The sequence below is a fragment of the Geotrypetes seraphini genome, chromosome 3, assembly GCF_902459505.1.
Source record: "Geotrypetes seraphini chromosome 3, aGeoSer1.1, whole genome shotgun sequence".
Lineage (NCBI taxonomy): Eukaryota > Metazoa > Chordata > Amphibia > Gymnophiona > Dermophiidae > Geotrypetes > Geotrypetes seraphini.
Window position 1 is genome coordinate 314958847 of NC_047086.1, and position 21712 is coordinate 314980558.

Below are 21712 nucleotides of genomic sequence, written 5' to 3' on the forward strand. Positions count from 1 at the left end.
TTTTAGGAACAGGTGTGTTTTCAGACGTTTCCTAAATAGAATAGCCTTACTGGGTCAAACCAATGGTCCATCTAGCCCAGTAGCCCATCTTCATGGAAGCCAATCCAAGTCACAAGTACCTTACAAAAACCCAAATAGTAGCAACATTCCATGCCACCAATCCAGGGCAAGCAGTAGCTTACCCCATGTCTGTCTCAACAGCAGACTATGGATTTTTCCTCCAGGAACTTGTCCAAACCTCTTTTTAAAACTAGCTACATTAACCACTTTTACCACATCATCTGGCAACACATTCCATAGTTTAACTATTCTTTCCTATTGGGTTTAAAAGTATTACTCTGTAACTTCATCGAGTGTTTCCTATTCTTTGTAAATCTTGATGCAGTAAAAAAAAAAAAAAATCGATCCGTTCTAGACCACTCAGGATTTTGTAGACTTCAATCATATCTCCCCTCAAGCATCTCTTTTCCAAGCTGAAGAGACCTATCCTCTTTACAGCCTCTTTTACAAAGCCACACGGCAACAGCCCCAAAGCCCTTTAAATCTCTATGGGCTTCGGGGCTGTTACTGCAGTGCAAAAGAGGCCGTTAGTCTTTCCTCATATGAGAAGTCCTCTTGCTATTTTTCACAATCCTCTTGTGATTTAACAACTTTGTGTCATCAGCAAATGTAGTTATCTCACTAGGATTTTTGCAGCAGATTTAGATGGTAGACTATCTGAGAAAGATTGCAACCTTGTGAAGTTTTGAAATTTAGTTATGTACTAATGTTTGTTGATTGGATTTGTGTATGTTTTATTGTAATCTTCTTAGATTTTAAGTGGAATAGAAGTTTTTGTAATAAATAAATAAATAGTTATTCCCATCTCTAGATCATAAAATTGATCAATTCAATATCAACTTGTTAGTTTTTAGAATCAGCTTTCTTTGGGACTTCATGCTTGTGGGCATTATTTCTGGTTTAGGAAATAGCTAAAATCTTTTTTTTGTTTGTGTTTATCATAAATGATACTTAACTGAATTTAATCTTGTAATATAAATACTATGCTCTAATTTTTTAATTCCTAGACAAGCTGGCCCAGTTCTCTTTTGTTATCCATCCTTCAACTAATTAGGTAAAGGCAGAATAGAAAACTCTGTATAACATAATATAACATTGAATTTATACTACACTGTACAAACTTCAAAATGAAACTTTATGGCATAGTAAATGAATTAAGAAGCGTTCTAGTAGTAACTTTGATAAATAAAGATTATATCTAGTATACCTTTGCTCGAGTGAGGTTCATTCCTGTGTTCGGAGGGACATAGAACTCAAAACAACCCATCTGGAGACATTACCTGAAATACTGTTATTTCATCACCTCCAGTAGCTGTGAATATGAATGTGTTCCTAAATTAGATCTGAACAGCTTATCTATATATATAAAATCGGAGGTATGTATGTGTGTATGTATGTGTGTGTGTATGTGCCGCGATCACGCAAAAACGGCTTGACCGATTTGAACGAAACTTGGTATGCAGATCCCTCACTACCTGGGATGATATGTTCTGGGGGTCTCGCGGCCCACCTGCACACGTGGGCGGAGCTACAAACATAAAATCATATTTCACCCATTCATGTCAATGGAAAAAATGTAAAACGCTGCCATTCTCACAGTAATTCAAAAACGGCTTGACCGATTTGAACGAAACTTGGTATGCAGATCCCTCACTACCTGGGGTGATATGTTCTGGGTGTCTCCCGGCCCCCCTGCACACGTGGGCGGAGCTACAAACAGAAAATCAGATTTCACCCATTCATGTCAATGGAAAAAATGTAAAAAGCTGCCATTCTCACAGTAATTCACAAACGGCTTGACCGATTTGAACGAAACTTGGTATGCAGATCCCTCACTACCTGGGGTGATATGTTCTGGGGGTCTCGCGGCCCTCCTGCACACGTGGGTGGAGCTACAAACAGAAAATCAGATTTCACCCATTCATGTCAATGGAAAAAATATAAAAAGCTGCCATTCTCACTGTGACCAATTTGGACGAAACTTGGTATGCAGATCCCTCACTACCTGGGGTGATATGTTCTGGGGGTCTCGCATCCCACCTGCACACGTGGGCGGAGCTACAAACTGAAAATCAGATTTCACCCATTCATGTCAATGGAAAAAAATGGAAAAAGCTGCCATTCTCACAGTAATTCACAAACGGCTTGACCGATTTGAACGAAACTTGGTATGCAGATCCCTCACTACCTGGGGTGATATGTTCTGGGGGTTTCACGGCCCACAACTCTATTTTGCTTGCTCAAGGGTGGGTTCACCCAATAATTTATATGTTCTTGCTCCAGGAGGTGAAACTAAAATTGTTGTTTATAATCACGTTTTGCGTTAGTTGTATTGTATTCATTTTGTCAAATGGAGAAGGGTAAAAAGTGGGTTCAATCAAAGCATAACAATATATGCAGATGATTGAGAGAAGACAAATCTAATTATATGTGCAATACTCTCCCAAATTGAATGCTCTTATTGTTTCTTAATAATCACTAAATGATCATACCATTGAAAGGAACATAACATACTGTTAATTCCACAATAGAGCACAAGCGTATCTGTTTCTAGGAGGAAAAAGCCTCAAATCCCCATTTGCTGTCACAACTTATCTTTGCGTGAATAGGGAATTTAGGAGTAAGGAGGATTTTTTTAATGGCTGATGAGGTGATTTCTCTTTATAGTTTGCATGCAAAGATACATTTTGGCGGCAAATAGGGATGAACATTTAGGGGTATATTCTATAAACGGACGCATGTTTTCTAAAAAACATAACTTGAGGCAGGTTGCCTACACTGTAAGTGTGTGTCGCAGGCAGGGAGGTGCCTAGGGATGCTTAAGCTCGCCCAAGGCTGGACATGGGCGTGGTTTCACCCAGAAGTGGCCTTAGATTAGCTTAAGTGGTCCTAGGTGTCTCCCTAGAGCCGCGATAGCCACCTAAAATGTAGGCAATTGAAATGCTGGCCTACATTTCCAATAGACCCGGCCGCTAAACTGATTGCGGCCAGGAAATCTCCCTGCCGTGATCAGCTGAACGGCCACAGCAAGGGAACTCCACTTCAAGTCGGATGGCAGAAGGGATGCCCACTCCCTCCCGCCACCATCCCTGAACCCCCTCCTTCACTGTCCATGGCAGGAGGAATGCCCACTCCTTCCTGACGGAACCCCCAAAAGAAATCCCGGCAGGAGGGATGCCTAATCTCTCCTGCCACCACCCCCAAAACAATCTCCAACAGGAGGGATGCTTAATCTTTCCTGCCGCCACCCCCAAAACAATCCCTGACAGGAAGGATGCCCAATCCTTTCTGCTGGCACCTACCCCCCCCCCCCCCAATAACATCCCTGGCAGGAGGGATGCCCAGTCAGAACCCACCATGAAAACATCACCCCACCCTGATCCTTCCAAGCCTACCCAGACACCCTCATACCTATTTCTCGCAGACCTGGAAGGATGATTACTCTCTCCGGCTGGCAGACCTGCCTCCACAGAACGGCAGGCCTTCTCCTTCCCGGTGCATCCTGGGATGCCCTAGGGAGGGGCCTAAGGCCATGATTGGCCCAGGCGCCTAAGGCCCCACCCATAAAAGGGGCCTTAGGCTCCTGGGCCAACCAGAATCTTAGACCTCCCTTCCAGTGCATTCTGGGAGGGGCTTTAGGTATCTCTATAAGAAGGGCCTTAGGTATCTGAGCCAATCAGGGCTTTAGGCTCCTACCCGGTGCATCCCAGGATGTACCGGGAAGGGGAAAGTCCGCCATTCTGCCGGTCAGATGGTATACTGTATACCTCCCTCCAGCTGTACCTTCTGTTTAGAAGGTATGGGGGGTGGTCTCACCTTTAGGGGGATTGCCAGGTGGGTGGAGGGTCAACGGGTGGAGGGGTGATCGCCAGGTGGGTGGGGGGTCAATTGGTCACCAGGTGGGAGGTATTTTTGAGGGGGTGTTCTGGCAGGAGGAAATGGGAATCCCTCCAGCCTATTGCGGTTAGGTGGGGGAGTGTTTCAGGGGATGTTCTGGCAGGAGGAAGTGGGCATCCCTCCTACCTATCATGGTTGGGTGGGGGTGTTTCAGGCGGAGGTTCTGGCAGGAGGAATTGGACACTCTTTCTGCCTAGGGTTGCTCGGGGGGTTCCGGCAGGAGGAATTGGGCATTCCTTCTGCCAGGGGATGTTTCGAAGTGGGTGGCAGGAGGGAATGGGCATCCCTCCTGCCATCTGACTTTGCGGGGGGGGGGGGGGGGAAGGTAGCAGTTTCCTGCCAATGAGATGATCGTGGCAGGGAGATACCCTTGCTGCCATCAGCTCAGCTGCAATGCAATTCTCTAACTGGTGTTAGCAACATAGATGCCAGTTAGAGAATCGGGGTGGTTATGCGGTGTTAGGCAGTATTAGATGAGGTTAGACGTCTGTCCGTTTTCTGTATAGGATACCTGTTTGCAATTCTCAAAAGCTGCTTAGGTGGCTGCTGAGACCGGGTGTCCTATACAGAATCAGGCCCTTAGTGATTATTATGAAACAATAAGAACATTCAGTTTGGGAGATTATTGCAGATATAAATAGTGGGGTTCCCTAGGGGTCTGTGCTGGGACAGCTGCTTTTTAAAATATTTATCAATGATCTAGAGATAGGAATAACTAGGCATGAAAAGGCTTTAAGGTACCATGCTATACGCAGGCATCTAAGGGGGGAGGGGTGGGAGGCAGGGGAGGGGCACCACTCACCTTTACTGCGTCACTGCTTTGTGTCCAAATTTTTGGTGCCTAAGTTCTAGTGCTCCTGCTGAAATGCCCTTGTGGGCATTGCTATAGCCCACTGTCTCTCAAACTTTTTTTTAGCTCTGACTCACTAAACGGAACAAATGTTTTTCATGGTACATTATAATTGAAATTTTAAATTGCAAAACCAATAAAAAATTAAATTGAAAGTTATTTATTAAAAGTTCTTTCAGCTATGTAAGGGTAATTTTAACAACGGTGAAGCCAAAGTAGACAGAATTGCTAATCAATGCGATGGATGTGCTTGTTTTTGAGTGCGAATTAACTCAAAATGCAGCTCGAAAGTTGACAAGTAAACACACATTTTATCATCCACCATCTGCAGTCATTCTTTTTTTTCAATTTAATTTCTATCAGAGCTGAAAATTCAAGTTCGCAAAAATAAGAAGATCCAAACAGTGACAAAGACTTGATTTTTTGTTGCTCAAGTTAAGATAACTACTGCATAAAAAGTAAAAATAAATCTAAAATGATTTGCCATTTGGTCCTTCAAAACTATCGTGTTAAAGAATGATGCTTGTCTGGATGGTTGTATCCTTACGCACACAGACGCTCATAACATTGACAGCCTCTTGAGTACGTGACTTACATGTCATCTATTCTCGTGTATATTTATGAAGGGACATTTAAAATTAAAGTAAAATTCTGGAATCTCTTTAGGGCTCAAGTTAAGATAACTACTGCATAAAAAGTAAAAATAAATCTAAAATGATTTGCCATTTGGTCCTTCAAAACTATCGTGTTAAAGAATGATGCTTGTCTGGATAGTTGTATCCTTACGCACACAGACGCTCATAACATTGACAGCCTCTTGAGTACGTGACTTACATGTCATCTATTCTCGTGTATATTTATGAAGGGACATTTAAAATTAAAGTAAAATTCTGGAATCTCTTTAGGACACACAGTTTGAGAGACACCGCTTAGTGCTGCCCGATTCACGATTCGAATCGATTCACTTCAGGTGAATTGATACGAATCGGTTCAAAACAAAAACAAAAAAAATTGGCTTCCCGATTCGCCTGATCCTCCCCCCTCGTCCCCTAAAGAAGGAGCGGCAACTGCCGCACCTGCTTTAGAGGGCGAGGGGGAGGGTCAGTTGGGAAGTGCTGCTGTCGGCTCCCCCCCACCCCGGAGTCCGGCTTCCACCCCTTGGCCTCCTCACACTGTTTACCTTCCAGGAACAGCCTGAAAACAAGATCGCGGTGCTAGCGATCTTAGTACCACTTCAAAGCTGTTTCCTCCGTTGCGGTCCCACCCCTCCTCTGACATCAGAGGAAGGGCGGGACCGCGACGAAGAAAACAGCTCCGAAGTGGTATTAAGGTCGCTAGCACCGCAATCTTGTTTGCAGGCTGTTCCTGGAAGGTAAACAGTGCGGGGAGGCCAGGGGGGAAGCCGGATCCCAGTGGGAGGCCAGGGAATGGCCAGGGGGAACACACAGGCCTTCTGGGGGGGGGGGAGGGGGAGTGAGCAGTCTTTCGGAGTGGGACAAGCAAGCAGGCCTTCAAAGGGGGGGACAGGTCTTCAAGGGGGGGACAAGCCTTCAAGGGGGGGAGGCACGCCTTCAAAGGGGGGACAGGTCTTCAAGTGGGGGGAAAGGCCTTTAGGGGGGCAGGCAGGCCTTTAGGGGTGGGGTGCAGGCCTTCAGGGGGGGACAGACCTTCAGGGGGGGGCTCTGGTATAGAAGTACACGGAGTGAGGGAAGGGGGGGGGTTCAAAGAGATGTGCATATGCCGGACTTTGGGGAAGAAGAAATGGGTCTGAAAATAGAGGAGAGGGAGAGAGATGATGGATAATGGGATTTAGGGAGGGAAGGAACAGAAAAGGAGAGAAGTTGGACACAAGGGACGGTGTGGAGGGGGGATAGATACTGGATAGGAGGGTAGTTGGGAAAAGAAAGTGAGAGATGGTGGACCCTGGGGTGGTGGGGAAGGAAGGAGAGATGCTGGATGAAAGGGTAGTTAAGAAAAGGTGGATCTTTGGAGGGAGACGAAAAAAGGGGTTGGATGGTGGATGGTTAGCATGGAGAAAGAAGAAAGGAGACCCGGGCAAGCAAGTTATCAGAAGATAACCAGAGCCTGAGACCAACAAAATTTGAATAATGACCAGACAACAAAAGGTAGAAAAACTAATTTTATTTTCTGTTTTGCGATTACAATATATCAGATTTGAAAAGTGTATCCTGCCAGAGCTGGTGTTAGACCGCAAATGTGAGCTAGGATTTAACAGAGAGAGTAAAAGTATTTTTTGTTTGTTTATTTTGTTTACACCGCAGCACCAGTGTGGCTAGGAGAAGGCAAAGGGGGTGAAGAGGCTGTAAAATAAACCCACCAGGATGTTTAAAAAAAACAAAAAAAAAACACCCAATTGGGCAGGAAAATCGAATCGAATCGAAAAACCAATTCAATAGGCTTAATCGAATCAAAATTTTTTTTCCTGAATCGGGCAGCACTAACACTGCTATAGCCCTTTCCTTCTTAATATCAAAAGAAGATTGTGCAGATAAGACAGGAAGTGGCACAAGGTAAGTTCTAGTCTGAAGCTGCTTGTTTCAACTACACTCATCAAACTCTCATTCCAGCTGCTCACATCTGCTATAGAATGAAATAGGCTACAAATATGTAACCTAGCCAACCGGATGATCTTCTAGAGGTCCTGTAGTTGAACTACAGATAAAAGCAACAACAGAGTAAATATCTACTATCTTCAAGTTAAAAAATGCTGTACATAGATTATATCATAATAAGTTTCATGTTCTTGTTATCCGGTTCTAACAGAGTGAAGCCTTTTCAGTCTCATACAGTAGACACTGCAAGGTCTAGCAAAAGAACTTTGATAAAAATGCAAAATACCCTTGAGGAACAATTTCACTGGAACCATTATTGGCAGGGCATCAAAAGACAAACCTTCATTATTATTTTCTACTACAGAATGATTTAGAATCTGGAAAACTCTCTTCATATTAAACAACTACAACAAAAAAATGACATACTGTGAATTTAGATGCCACATAAACAAACACACACTAAGGGGCATAATCAAAAAATACATCTAAGTCCATTTTGGGTCTATGTCGCTAGTCGCCCAAAGTCGGACATGTCAAAAGTCCATTCTCGAAAAACACATCTAAAATATTTCTTTTTTTGAGAATCGTCTACTGCTACGTCTAGCTGTTTGATCGTCCAAACCACTAAGTCATCTATCTTTATACCCCATTCTCATCCAAAAATTTGTCCAAGTCAAAAACGCCTAGAACAAGACCTTTTGGACATAGGCGGGGATCAGCAAAATAATGGACTGGACAACCAGATATGGCAACAGAATAATATGGCCCCTTACAGGGCATTGCTGCAAACTTCACAAAAAGGGTGCCACATAAACATCTCACCACAACTCCCTTATAGGTCATGGTGAGCCCCCCAAAATCTATTAGATCCCCCCAAAAATACACCCCCATAACCTACTAGATCCCAATAGCCCTTATGGCTGCAGGTAGCACCTATATGGCAGTACAATAGGGTTTTGGGGGGTACACATGTTTCACCATGAATGCAGTGGTTAGAGTGGTTTATGGGCCTGGGTCCTCCTCTTTTTGGTTCTCTAGCCCACCCCCAAACTACTTAAGCCACCTCTGTGCAGCTCTACTAGGCTTTCCTATGCCAGGTGCTGATGTTCTGGAGGCAGGCAAGTACGTTTATGGTATTGTGGGGGGTCAATGATCACTGGGGGAGTGTGTGTGGGTCTGTTCTTTATGTCTGCAGTGGTTATCTGGTTACTTCAGATATCTTCGGGCCATTTAGACCTAGATCACCTAAGTCACAACGTACAAGTTCCGTCTAGGCAGTCTCGTTAAACTTTCGGTGACTAAGTCTAGGTCAGCCCATTTCCCACCCAAATCCCGCCCTCACCACTCCTCCTAAAATTTCCCTTTCAACTCTGGGCGTACAGTGGCACTGAAAAGGTCTGAGCTGTTTTTAGATACGTCTAAAACCCATTTTGATTATCGGCACTTGGACGACCTGACTTTTTGATCATCCAAGTGCCGATATAGGCGGGATTTTAAACGTATTTCCATTTTGATTATGAGCCCCACTGTGTGCAGAGTTGTGCTAGTTACTCTTCAAAAGTAATTTATGACAGTTACTAGTTACTTCTCATGTTAAAGCATTCCACTCAATGAATATGCAGGTTGTGTGTGACACCCAGGGGGAGATAGTGGACATGTGTGCCCGATACCCAGAATATGTAAACATCCATAATGTTTACATATTCTAACACTCAGGAATCTATAGGAAATTAGACTGAGGGCGATCAATAGAAGCTGGATGCTAGGTAAACACCACAGGAATAAAGCAACCCCTGTCCCCTGTCCTCTCTACTATCCCCAAACACACTCCCTCTCTCCCTCCCAAGTGGACCCAACCACCCCCCTCCCCAAAGTTCCCCACAGCTGACAAAAATACCCCTCTCTCATTCTGCTTCCCCCTCCCCCCAAGGTGACAGAGGCTATCCCAAGTGAACTTAGCTCATAACCCCCCAAATGAGGCAGATGAGTACAATGGCAGACACAGAAGCACCAGAGCCATCATCAAGTATACTTTTGGTCTGCTCAAGAACAGATTCTGATGTCAGGATCATTTTGGGAGGGGGAGAAAACTCCTTTACAGACCATGGAAAGGTGACCCAAATAATAATAATAATAATAACTTTATTCTTATATACCGCCACACCCAGCGAGTTCTAGGCGGTTTACATCAATTAACAAATGATCTGCATTGACAAGCTTATTTATAACAAGTTACAAGCAGATTTACAACAAATTACAATCAGATTTACGATAGATTACAACAATTTACAGCAGTCAGCGAGGAAGTTACAGCAGTTTACAGTAGTCTGCAATGAAGGGAAAATGTACAGCAATTTAACAGAAATTGCAGCTTTGATCGAACTAGACAAGGGAAGTAGAGAGAGGGACAAGGGAGGATCTGGTGAGGGCGAAAGGGGGAGGGGTGGGGCCGGTGTTATGTGGGGTGAAGGGATTAATTAAGGGTCATGTTTGCTGAATAGGTAAGTTTTTAGTAGTTTTCTGAAGGCAAGGTAAGTGGAGGCCTCGAGTATCATCTGGGCTAGCCATGGGTTCGACTTGGCTGCTTGGAAGGCGAGAGTTCTATCGAGGAATCTTTTGAGAAGACAGTGTTTTGGCGAAGGGAAGGCGAAAAGTTGAATTCTGCGTGATGTCCTGTTGTTGCAATAAAGGTTAAAGTGGGTATTTAAGTAACTAGGAGAAGAACCGTTAACCGATTTGTAACAGAAGCATGCAAATTTAAAAAGAACTCTAGATTCAAATGGCAGCCAGTGTAATGTAATGTAATATAATGTAATGTAATGTATTTCTTATACAGTGGTGCCTCACACAACGAACTTAATTGGTTCCAGGAGCAAGTTTGTTATGCGAAACGTTCGTTATGTGAAACGCGTTTTCCCATAAGAATACATGTAAAAAAAAATAATTCGTTCTGCAGCATAAAATATGCTAAGATGACATAAAAAAAGATAAATTTTTGGTTATTATTTTTATTTAGATACATCTAAAAACATAATTGTTTTTTAAAACAACACACATTTTTTAAATTTAAAGACAGACTAAGTAGAGTCTAATTTTACAGTGAGAGAGGGCAGAGTCTCAGCGGCAAAAACTGGGACTTAACTGTTCATTTTTTTTTTTTTTCTACCGTGTTTCCCCGATGATAAGGCAGGGCCATCAAATAAGACAGCCCCCCCTTTTTAGAAAAAAATGTAAAATAAGGCACCCCCCCGCAAATAAGCCACCCACCGATACCCGCGCTTACCCGAATCGGGTGGTACGGTGGGTGACTCCGTGTGGTCCCTGGCACCCCCGACACGATCGGGGCAAGAGGGAGCTCAAGCCCTCTTGCCCCCCCCGCCTCCCCGACACGATCGGGGCAAGAGGGAGCCCAAGCCCTCTTGCCCCCCGACTCCCCGACACGATCGGGGCAAGAGGGAGCCCAAGCCCTCTTGCCCCCCCGACTCCCCGACACGATCGGGGCAAGAGGGAGCCCAAGCCCTCTTGCCCCCCCCGACTCCCCGACACGATCGGGGCAAGAGGGAGCCCAAGCCCCCTTGCCCCCCCGCCCCCCCGACACGATCGGGGCAAGAGGGAGCCCAAGCCCCCTTGCCCCCCCGACCCCCCGCCACGTGCGGGGCAAGAGGGAGCCCAAGCCCTCTTGCCCCCCCCGCCCCCCCGACACGATCGGGGCAAGAGGGAGCCCAAGCCCTCTTGCCCCGCCGATTCCCCAACTCCCCGACACGATCGGGCCAGGAGGGAGCCCAAGTCCTCCTGGCCACGGCGACCCCCTAACCCCACCCTGCACTACATTACGGGCAGGAGGGATCCCAGGCCCTCCTGCCCTCGACGCAAACCCCCCCTCCCCCCAACGACCGCCCCCCCAAGAACCTCCGACCGCCCCCCCAGCCGACCCGCGACCCCCCTGGCCGACCCCCACGACACCCCCAACCCCCTTCCCCGTACCTTTCTGTAGTTGGCCGGACAGACGGGAGCCAAACCCGCCTGTCCGGCAGGCAGCCAACGACGGAATGAGGCCGGATTGGCCCATCCGTCCCAAAGCTCCGCCTACTGGTGGGGCCTAAGGCGCCTGGGCCAATCAGAATAGGCCCGGGAGCCTTAGGTCCCTCCTGGGGGCAGGGCCTGAGGCACATGGTCGGGTTGGGCCCATGTGCCTCAGGCCCCGCCCCCAGGAGGGACCTAAGGCTCCCGGGCCTATTCTGATTGGCCCAGGCGCCTTAGGCCCCACCAGTAGGCGGAGCTTTGGGACAGATGGGCCAATCCGGCCTCATTCCGTCGTTGGCTGCCTGCCGGACAGGCGGGTTTGGCTCCCGTCTGTCCGGCCAACTACAGAAAGGTACGGGGAAGGGGGTTGGGGGTGTCGTGGGGGTCGGCCAGGGGGGTCGCGGGTCGGCTGGGGGGCGGTCGGAGGTTCTTGGGGGGGCGGTCGTTGGGGGGAGGGGGGGTTTGCGTCGAGGGCAGGAGGGCCTGGGATCCCTCCTGCCCGTAATGTAGTGCAGGGTGGGGTTAGGGGGTCGCCGTGGCCAGGAGGACTTGGGCTCCCTCCTGGCCCGATCGTGTCGGGGAGTCGGGGGGGCAAGAGGGCTTGGGCTCCCTCTTGCCCCGATCGTGTCGGGGAGTCGGGGGGGCAAGAGGGCTTGAGCTCCCTCTTGCCCCGATCGTGTCGGGGAGTCGGGGGGGCAAGAGGGCTTGGGCTCCCTCTTGCCCCGATCGTGTCGGGGAGTCGGGGGGGCAAGAGGGCTTGAGCTCCCTCTTGCCCCGATCGTGTCGGGGAGTCGGGGGGCAAGAGGGAGCCAGGCGGAGAGAGGGCAGTTAAGCGCAGTGCCTGCGCGGAAGGATGCAGCTCGGGCGACTTCGTTGTGTGAAACGAAGTTCGTTGTACGAATCAAGACATAAAGTTCGTTGTGCGCAGCGTTCGCTGTGCGAGGCGTCCGTTATGCGAGGCACCACTGTATACCGCTAGTTGGTGGTAGAAAGGGGTGACATGTTCCCATTTCTTTAGGCCACAAATCTTCATGGCATGCTTAGGGAGAGGAGGAGATAATAGATGCTGGATGGACAGACTGGATGGGCCATTTGGCTTTTATCTGCTGTCATTTCTATCTACTCACACTATACACCCTGTACTATTTATATAGGGAAAAATAAAAAAAAAATAAACCAAAAAAATATCCTCTCTATAGAAATCGGGAAGTGGTCCACTATGAAAAATGAAATCTGAAACTACTATATCAATAAATATATATGTATAGAGGAATGAATTCAGTATTAGGGTCTCAGCCAAAAAGGGAAAAAAAGGCATTTTTTGAGGTGGTTCACTGGAATCAACAAAAGCTGCCAGACCACATTTTACATCATTATTACACTGTGTACTATAAACAAATCATGCTCAAATCAACTTCTGATAATGTGACCACTTCTCGAACCTTCAAATAGGAATGCTGCCACAAATCCAACCAAAATCATATAAACCGAATGCATTCGTAGTCTTGTGAGCTATGCTAGTAGTTTGTAGCCTCTTAACTACTTGGATTTTTTTTTGTGACTTTTATGTTTTTATATTTAAGACAGCCAAGGACCCTATAAGACCCCTGAGGAAGGCATTTTTATTTTGTTGAAACACAGCCTGTGTTAGGTCATTTTTAATGTATACGTTTTCTTTTTTTTTTTTTTTTTTTGCAATATCTTTATTAACAATTGCAAAGTCACTTGTGACTCTATACATTCTTTGTGGATTATTTTTATGATTATTGTTTTTAAGTTATTTGGACACTTATTAAACTACAAACTAGTACATCTGATCGTCTGTTGCACAATTATTTGTTATTTTAATGCTTCATTTCCTTTGTGGAACTTTTGGTGCTCTTTGGATTTTGTTGTTTTGTCTACTGCTTTCTAGTGCATCCAGACTATAGACACTGCTTGAGATTCCTGTGGTATCGCAACCACAACCTCAATCAGGAGACTGTTGAATGCAAAATGAAAGTTCATGTCTTTGGCAATAGTCCATCACCTGCAGTGCCAACATATGAGCTTAGAAGGATGGTCCAAGAAAGAGAGAGAGAGAGAGAATGGCACAAATACCAGATGCCTTACTGAAAAAGACTTTTATGTAGGTGATGGCTTGAAGTCCTTGCCTACAGTCAGAGACAATTGATCTGCTAAAAAGAGCACAATGTTGGCAGAGGCCAATCTCGCACTTCACAAAATCACTTCTAACAGTCCAGAAGTAATGACGGCATTTCCTGCAGAGGATTGTGCTGAGGATTTAAAGGATCTAGGTCTCAGAGAAGACACCCCACCACTTCAGGTCCCAATGTACCACCTTGGTTTGCATTGGGACCAAAAGAAAGACATTTTCACATTTCAAGCATTTACCCAAGAAAAGCCATATATATACAAAGGTGTCTTATCTATAGTTAATTGTATGTGGTTTGTGTCTCCAGCAACCATTCAAAGGAGATTTCTATTAGAGAATGACGTGACAAAATTATTCACTGCTCCCGTCCACATGGATAACCGCGGGAAACCATCTCCATATTATTCTTTAAGGAGATAGGGAAGAATCAGAGTATGAATGGCACAGCCATTGACCCTCAAGCCTTACATTGAAGAATGCTGGTGTAGGACTGAGGTTTAGACACTAAAGAATGACATGGGATGGTTTCCCGCGGTTATCCATGGGAATGGGAATGGTGATGAATTTTGTCACTGTGTCATTCTCTTATCCCTACTAAGAAAACTTTCTCAAAGTACTAATGAGTGGGATGTTCCATAGCCATCAGAAATGCGACAAGAATGGGAAAAATGGAAAGATTCTCTAAAGATTCTTGAACAACTGCACATCTTATGCACTTATGATACTGCAGCACTCAGTACTACCTGTCAAAGAGAAAACTGCATCTTCCCAGATACTTCTAAAAAAGCCATAGCTGCAGGGGCCTACTTGAAAGCTACAGATGCAGATAGAGAATCCCAAGTGGGGTTCATCGGTGGCATTTTAACATGCGCTATTCCATGCATTAAGGCCCTAATGCACCTTCGTAAAAAGAGCCCTAAGAGTTCACCCCCTATTCCTCTGTTTTTGCTGTTTGTAGGGGTTATTTCTCCTATTTTTGTTATTGCAAACTGCAACACATGCGTCAAAAAGCCAGGACTGCACTGCAGAAATCTGTTAACACCACTCAAATAATAAGCTGTTGCTTTCATTTATCATAGAGTCAACTATTTTGCATATTCTCCAAGGACTCTGGGGATCAGGAGAAAATATATTTTTCTGCACATGAAAACCCATAAGAACATAAGAATTGCTGCTGCTGGGTCAGATCAGTGGTCCATTGTGCCCAGCAGTCCGCTCATGTGGCAGCCCTCTGGTGAAAGACCAGCGCCCTAACTGAGACTAGCCCAACCTGCGTATGTTCCGGTTCAGCAGGAACTTTGTCTTGAATCCCTGGAGGGTGTTTTCCCCTATGACAGACTCCGGAAGAGCATTCCAGTTTTCCACCACTCTCTGGGTGAAGAAGAATTTCCTTATGTTTGTACGGAATCTATCCCCTTTCAATTTTAATAATAATAATAATAACTTTATTCTTATATACCGCCATACCCATCGAGTTCTAGGCGGTTTACAACAATTAACAAATGATCTGCATTGACAAGCTTATTTACAACATGTTACAAGCAGATTTACAAATAAATTACCTGTAGATTTACAGTAGATTACAACAATTTTCAATTTACAATTTACAACAGTCAGCAATGAAGTTACCACAATTTACCGTAGTCTGCAATGAAAGGAAGATGTACAACAGTTTAACTGAAATTGTGGATTAGATCGAACTAGACAAGGGAAGTGGAGAGAGGGTCAATGGGGAATCAGGTGTCGGAGGAATGGGTTGGGGGTGGGGCCGGGGTTATGTGAGGTGAACAACCTGTCCTTATCTACTAAGTCTATCCCCTTCAGTACCTTGAATGTTTCAATCATGTCCCCTCTCAATCTCCTCTGCTCGAGGGAGAAGAGGCCCAGTTTTCTAATCTTTCGCTGTATGGCAGCTCCTCCAACCCCTTAACCATCTTAGTCGCTCTTCTCTGGACCCTTTTGAGTAGTACCCAAAATAATAATGGCTTCTGAAATCCAGCAGTGACTATGTAAACTCGCAATTTAATTTAGAATTCTGCATAGCATTCCATGGTATCACATTAAATTACAATAACTGAAAACCATTACTTAGAAACATAGAAACATAGAAAGATGACGGCAGAAAAGGGCTACAGCCCACCAAGTCTGCCCACTCTACTGACCCACCCCATTTAAGCCCGAGTGCTAATGACCCAGCTCCTTAACTTAACCCTCGCAGGGATCCCACGTGGACGTCCCATTTATTCTTAAAGTCGAGCACGCTGGTGGCTCTGATCACCTGCTCCGGAAGTTTGTTCCACTGATCCACCACCCTTTCTGTGAAGAAATACTTCCTGGTGTCACCACTAAATTTCCCTCCTCTAAGTTTGAGCGGGTGTCCCCTTGTGACCGAGGGTCCCTTGGGAAAGAATATGTCATTTTCCACCTCGACACGACCTGTGACGTACTTAAATGTCTCTATCATGTCACCCCTTTCCCTGCGCTCTTCTAGAGTATAGAGCTGCAATTTGCCCAGTCTTTCTTCGTATGAGAGACCCTTGAGTCCGGAGACCATCCTAGTGGCCATTCGCTGGACTGACTCAGCTCGAAGCACATCTTTACGGTAATGTGGCCTCCAGAATTGCACACAGTATTCCAGATGAGGTCTCACCATGGTTCTGTAAAGTGGCATAATGACTTCAGGTTTGCGGCTAATGAAGCTTCTATTGATACATCCCATCATTTGCCTTGCCTTGGATGAGGCCTTCTCTACTTGTTTGGCAGCCTTCATGTCTGCACTGATGATTACTCCCAAGTCCCGTTCTTCTGAAGTCCTAGCTAGTGTTTCTCCATTCAAGGTGTATGTTCTGCATGGATTTCTGCTGCCGAGATGCATGACCTTACACTTCTTAGCATTGAAGCCCAGCTGCCATATCGCGGACCAGTTTTCCAATGTGATCAGATCATGCATCATGCTATCCTTGAGATTGCTTTCGCTTACTGTATTACACAGTTTGGCATCGTCGGCAAACAGTGCTACTTTTCCCTGAAGCCCTCGGGTCAAGTCCCTTATGAATATGTTGAAAAGGGATGGTCCCAGGACTGAGCCCTGCGGCACTCCGCTGGTCACCTCCGAAGTCTCAGAGAGGGTGCCGTTGACCATCACCCTCTGAAGTCTTCCACTCAGCCAATCATTGACCCATGCAGTTAGTTTCTCACCTAACCCCATTGATTTCATCTTGTTTAATAGTCTTCGGTGTGGGACACTGTCAAAAGCTTTACTGAAATCCAAGTACACTATGTCCAGAGACTCTCCCGAGTCTAGCTTTCCTGTCACCCAATCAAAGAAGCTGATAAGATTGGATTGGCATGACCTGCCCCTAGTGAATCCATGTTGGCAGGATTCACTAGGGGCAGGTCATGCCAATCCAATCTTATCAGCTTCTTTGATTGGGTGACAGGAAAGCTAGACTCGGGAGAGTCTCTGGACATAGTGTACTTGGATTTCAGTAAAGCTTTTGACAGTGTCCCACACCGAAGACTATTAAACAAGATGAAATCAATGGGGTTAGGTGAGAAACTAACTGCATGGGTCAATGATTGGCTGAGTGGAAGACTTCAGAGGGTGATGGTCAACGGCACCCTCTCTGAGACTTCGGAGGTGACCAGCGGAGTGCCGCAGGGCTCAGTACTCTCACAGGGAACAGTGGCTATAGGTCATGCTAAATTGCATTATACCAGAGCAATTCCAGCTGGAACGCTTAGCAAAAAATTTGTAATTATCATGCCTTGCCATGGTAATTGACTATTTTTTATTTACTTATGAACATACAAAATAACCACTGACTCAGTGAGAGCTTCAGGAATACTGGTAACATAACAGATCACTAAACAAATCATTTTTAGCAACATTAAAAGCCCAAATAACCATCTTCAATATGAAAGATTCACTGTAATAATATTGAATGTTATTTATTACTTTCCAAATAAACCACTTCCATTTTTACCTCCTAGTAGGGGGTGGGAATCTTTAAAATTTTAATCAAATGAATCCATCACTTGACCAAACGGTATAATTTCAACCAGATTCAAGTGGCTGTCCAACAACGCTGCTGGTTTGAGAAAGCGGGAAATTGCTGTTTTCATGCCATCACTTTTTATGTCAAATTATCTTTTATATAACAGTACACACTCTTCAAACACTCTTTTCCTGTATGACTGATGCCTTCAGAGACCCCAATTCAAAATCGCATGACTCCATAGCATAGCAATTGATGATGCTCCAATGAGCGCTTTTTTTTTTTTAAAGTCATGTCTTGCCTGGAAAATATAGTCACCGTCCATGTTGTAACACGAAACAACACACCTTCCTTCCAACACAAATGGAAGCAGAAATTTCTAGACAAAACTTCCATGAACCTCCAAGGGGCTTTATTCTTTCTTCTCTTTATTTTAATTTGCTTTTATGAAATTTCCCCCCCCCAAAAAAAAAAAACCAAACAAGCGTAATGGTTGTAGAAGACAAATATATTGTATAAAAAACAAAAAACACATTAGAAATAATGGACAAAAACAACAAGGAAACTAATTTTCATAGTGTATGGTTGAATTCCTTTTATCTTTATTTTCAATCTCGATGTATTTTTTCACCCTCCCGTCCCCCTTCTTTCCTTCTTTTCCAGTCAGTATTATTAGTTACGTTAAACCCCTTTTTCAATTTTATTTAGGCTTATTTTATTTTGTTTTTATTTACCTTTTTAAAATATATCTCATTACTGTAAACCATTTAGGTATATCAAGTGATGAATAAACTTGGAAACTTAAAATCACAATCAGCTCTAGAAGGACAAATTAAAGAAAAGAACGTTAAATGTTAAACACCTTAAACAACCCCCTCCAAAAAAAAAAAAAAGGCAAATGAGATGTCCAAATTCAACCAATAGAACTGTTTATTAGTAAAAGTCACAAAATGTAAGTCACAAACTGAAGTCTAAGGTCCCAACTAGGATCCCAGTTTTGGCATCCTAAAATGCCGTCTTCAAGGGACAAATCAAATAATGAAAATAAATAAAAACTTAAATCAACACATACATTTAAATTGAAATTAAAATGTAAAAAAATGTATATACATGTAAATGTGTACACAACATATGTAAAATGTACATGCAGACGTGATAAGAGAGAGAAACAATGGAATTTAAAAATATGCATTTATGTATCAATCAATATCCCGTGTAAGGGTAAATGGAGCACATATTAAAAAAAATATACACAATTAAACCTAGGACATGCACATATAAGTAAAAAATGGCCATATTGAGGAAACCAATAGAAAAACCCTGAGAGAGAAAATAAATAAATCATATAGATTCACAACTAATCAAATATATTAAATCAAGAGAATAGTGGATTCTCTTGATTTAATGTAAATTAACATATTGGGGAAACCTACTTGAATAATATAATGGAAATTAAAAGAAGAGCGGATGGACTTAAATATTAAGTGGAACTTAAGTGGCATACAAACCGGAGAGTTTACAAAGCCGCACTAGTGGTTTTACCCCACGCACCGGATTAGCGCGCTAGCTGAAAATCTACCGCCTGCTCAAAAAGAGGTGGTAGCGGCTAGCGTACATGGCAATTTAGCGCACACTATTCCGCGCGTTAAGGTCCTAGCGCGGCTTTGTAAAAAGGGCCCTAGATTAAAGTCCCATACCTGAAATACAAACTACAAAAGGAACCTCTGGTATGTGGAATGGAACGGGGCAAGCAGCAACAAAAAAATAAGTGGCCCACATAAGGGAGAAGTATTTATATGTGGAACTGGACCAAAAACAGTGCACAGAATAAAAACCAAATGGTAAATTAACTAAAGCTCTAAAAGTAGCCACAATACCAATATGTGGCCGATGTGAACTAAGAATGTAATTAAAACGTACTAGAGACTTGTCGGTTGAAAAACACGATGGAAGTAAAACAGCTTATACAAACCCCTGTTCGTTTAAAAAAATTAGATAGCTCTAAATCTGATAGATGCTAGCATTGCCATCTTGAAGCAGGGACTTTAAATCACTTGTTATTCTATTGACCATATATACTAGAATTTTGGAAATCAATTTGGAACCAAATTAATTGCCTTTTAGAAAATCATGTGGCATTATCATATGACACAGTATTATTTGGCATGGAAATGAGGGCAAAGAAACAAATTTCCTCTAATAATAATAAATTATTGCTCATTTTAACAGGGGTTGCCATTCAACAGATCACATACAACTGGAAAAACTGGAATAGACTCAATTACTGTTTCTGGTGGAACTCTGTGTGCCACATATATAAAATGGAAAGGACATTAGCTGTCCAAAAAGGAAATTATAGCTAATTTCAGGATGTGTGGAGGCCATTGATAGATTATTGCAAAGATTAAAAATATTCTTCCCCGATTATAATATATGACATATTATGGAGGATGGGGGGAGGGAAAATTTTGATTATTAAAGAAATAGATCGTTTTATATATATTAAATGAGGGGGGGTACAATATTTTAGGATGATACGATCAAATGTTTTTAAATGTTCAGTTGTTAAACATCATTTACTGTACAGTGGTGCCTCGCATAACGGACGCCTCGCACAGCGAACGCTGCGCACAACGAACTTTATGTCTTGATCCGTACAACGAACTTCGTTTCACACAACGAAGTCGCCCGAGCTGCATCCTTCCGCGCAGGCACTGCGCTTAACTGCCCTCTCTCCGCCTGGCTCCCTCTTGCCCCCCCGACTCCCCGACACGATCGGGGCAAGAGGGAGCTCAAGCCCTCTTGCCCCCGACTCCCCGACACGATCGGGGCAAAAGGGAGCCCAAGCCCTCTTGCCCCGCCGATTCCCCAACTCCCCGACAATATCGGGCCAGGAGGGAGCCCAAGTCCTCCTGGCCACGGCGACCCCCTAACCCCACCCTGCACTACATTACGGGCAGGAGGGATCCCAGGCCCTCCTGCCCTCGACGCAAACCCCCCTCCCCCCAACGACCGCCCCCCCCCAAGAACCTCCGACCGCCCTCCCAGCCGACCCGCGACCCCCCTGGCCGACCCCCACGACACCCCCAACCCCCTTACCTTTCTGTAGTTGGCCGGACAGACGGGAGCCAAACCCGCCTGTCCGGCAGGCAGCCATCGACGGAATGAGGCCGGATTGGCCCATCCGTCCCAAAGCTCCGCCTACTGGTGGGGCCTAAGGCGCCTGGGCCAATCAGAATAGACCCGGGAGCCTTAGGTCCCTCCTGGGGGCGGGGCCTGAGGCACATGGGCCCAACCCGACCATGTGCCTCAGGCCCTGCCCCCAGGAGGGACCTAAGGCTCCCGGGCCTATTCTGATTGGCCCAGGCGCCTTAGGCCCCACCAGTAGGCGGAGCTTTGGGACGGATGGGCCAATCCGGCCTCATTCCGTCGATGGCTGCCTGCCGGACAGGCGGGTTTGGCTCCCGTCTGTCCGGCCAACTACAGAAAGGTACGGGGAAGGGGGTTGGGGGTGTCGTGGGGGTCGGCCAGGGGGGTCGCGGGTCGGCTGGGAGGGCGGTCGGAGGTTCTTGGGGGGGGGCGGTCGTTGGGGGGAGGGGGGTTTGCGTCGAGGGCAGGAGGGCCTGGGATCCCTCCTGCCCGTAATGTAGTGCAGGGTGGGGTTAGGGGGTCGCCGTGGCCAGGAGGACTTGGGCTCCCTCCTGGCCCGATATTGTCGGGGAGTTGAGGAATCGGCGGGGCAAGAGGGCTTGGGCTCCCTCTTGCCCCGATCGTGTCGGGGAGTCGGGGGGGCAAGAGGGCTTGAGCTCCCTCTTGCCCCGATCGTGTCGGGGAGTCGGGGGGCAAGAGGGCTTGAGCTCCCTCTTGCCCCGATCGTGTCGGGGGTGCCAGGGACCACACGGAGTCACCCACCGTACCACCCGATTCGGGTAAGCGCAGGTATCGGTGGGTGGCTTATTTGCGGGGGGGTGCCTTATTTTACATTTTTTTCTAAAAAGGGGGGGCTGTCTTATTTGATGGCCCTGCCTTATCGGGGAAACACGGTAGAAAAAAAAAAAAAATGAACAGTTAAGTCCCAGTTTTTGCCGCTGAGACTCTGCCCTCTCTCACTGTAAAATTAGACTCTACTTAGTCTGTCTTTAAATTTAAAAAATGT

The 21712-nt window shown here is 45.5% G+C and overlaps 1 protein-coding gene across 5 annotated transcripts in view; it reads right to left on the reverse strand.

Annotated features, from left to right (window-relative positions):
* PLCB4 (phospholipase C beta 4) overlaps positions 1-21712 on the reverse strand; it is a 714891-nt gene that overhangs the window by 295305 nt on the left and 397874 nt on the right. The gene's annotated exons all lie outside the window — the stretch shown is intronic.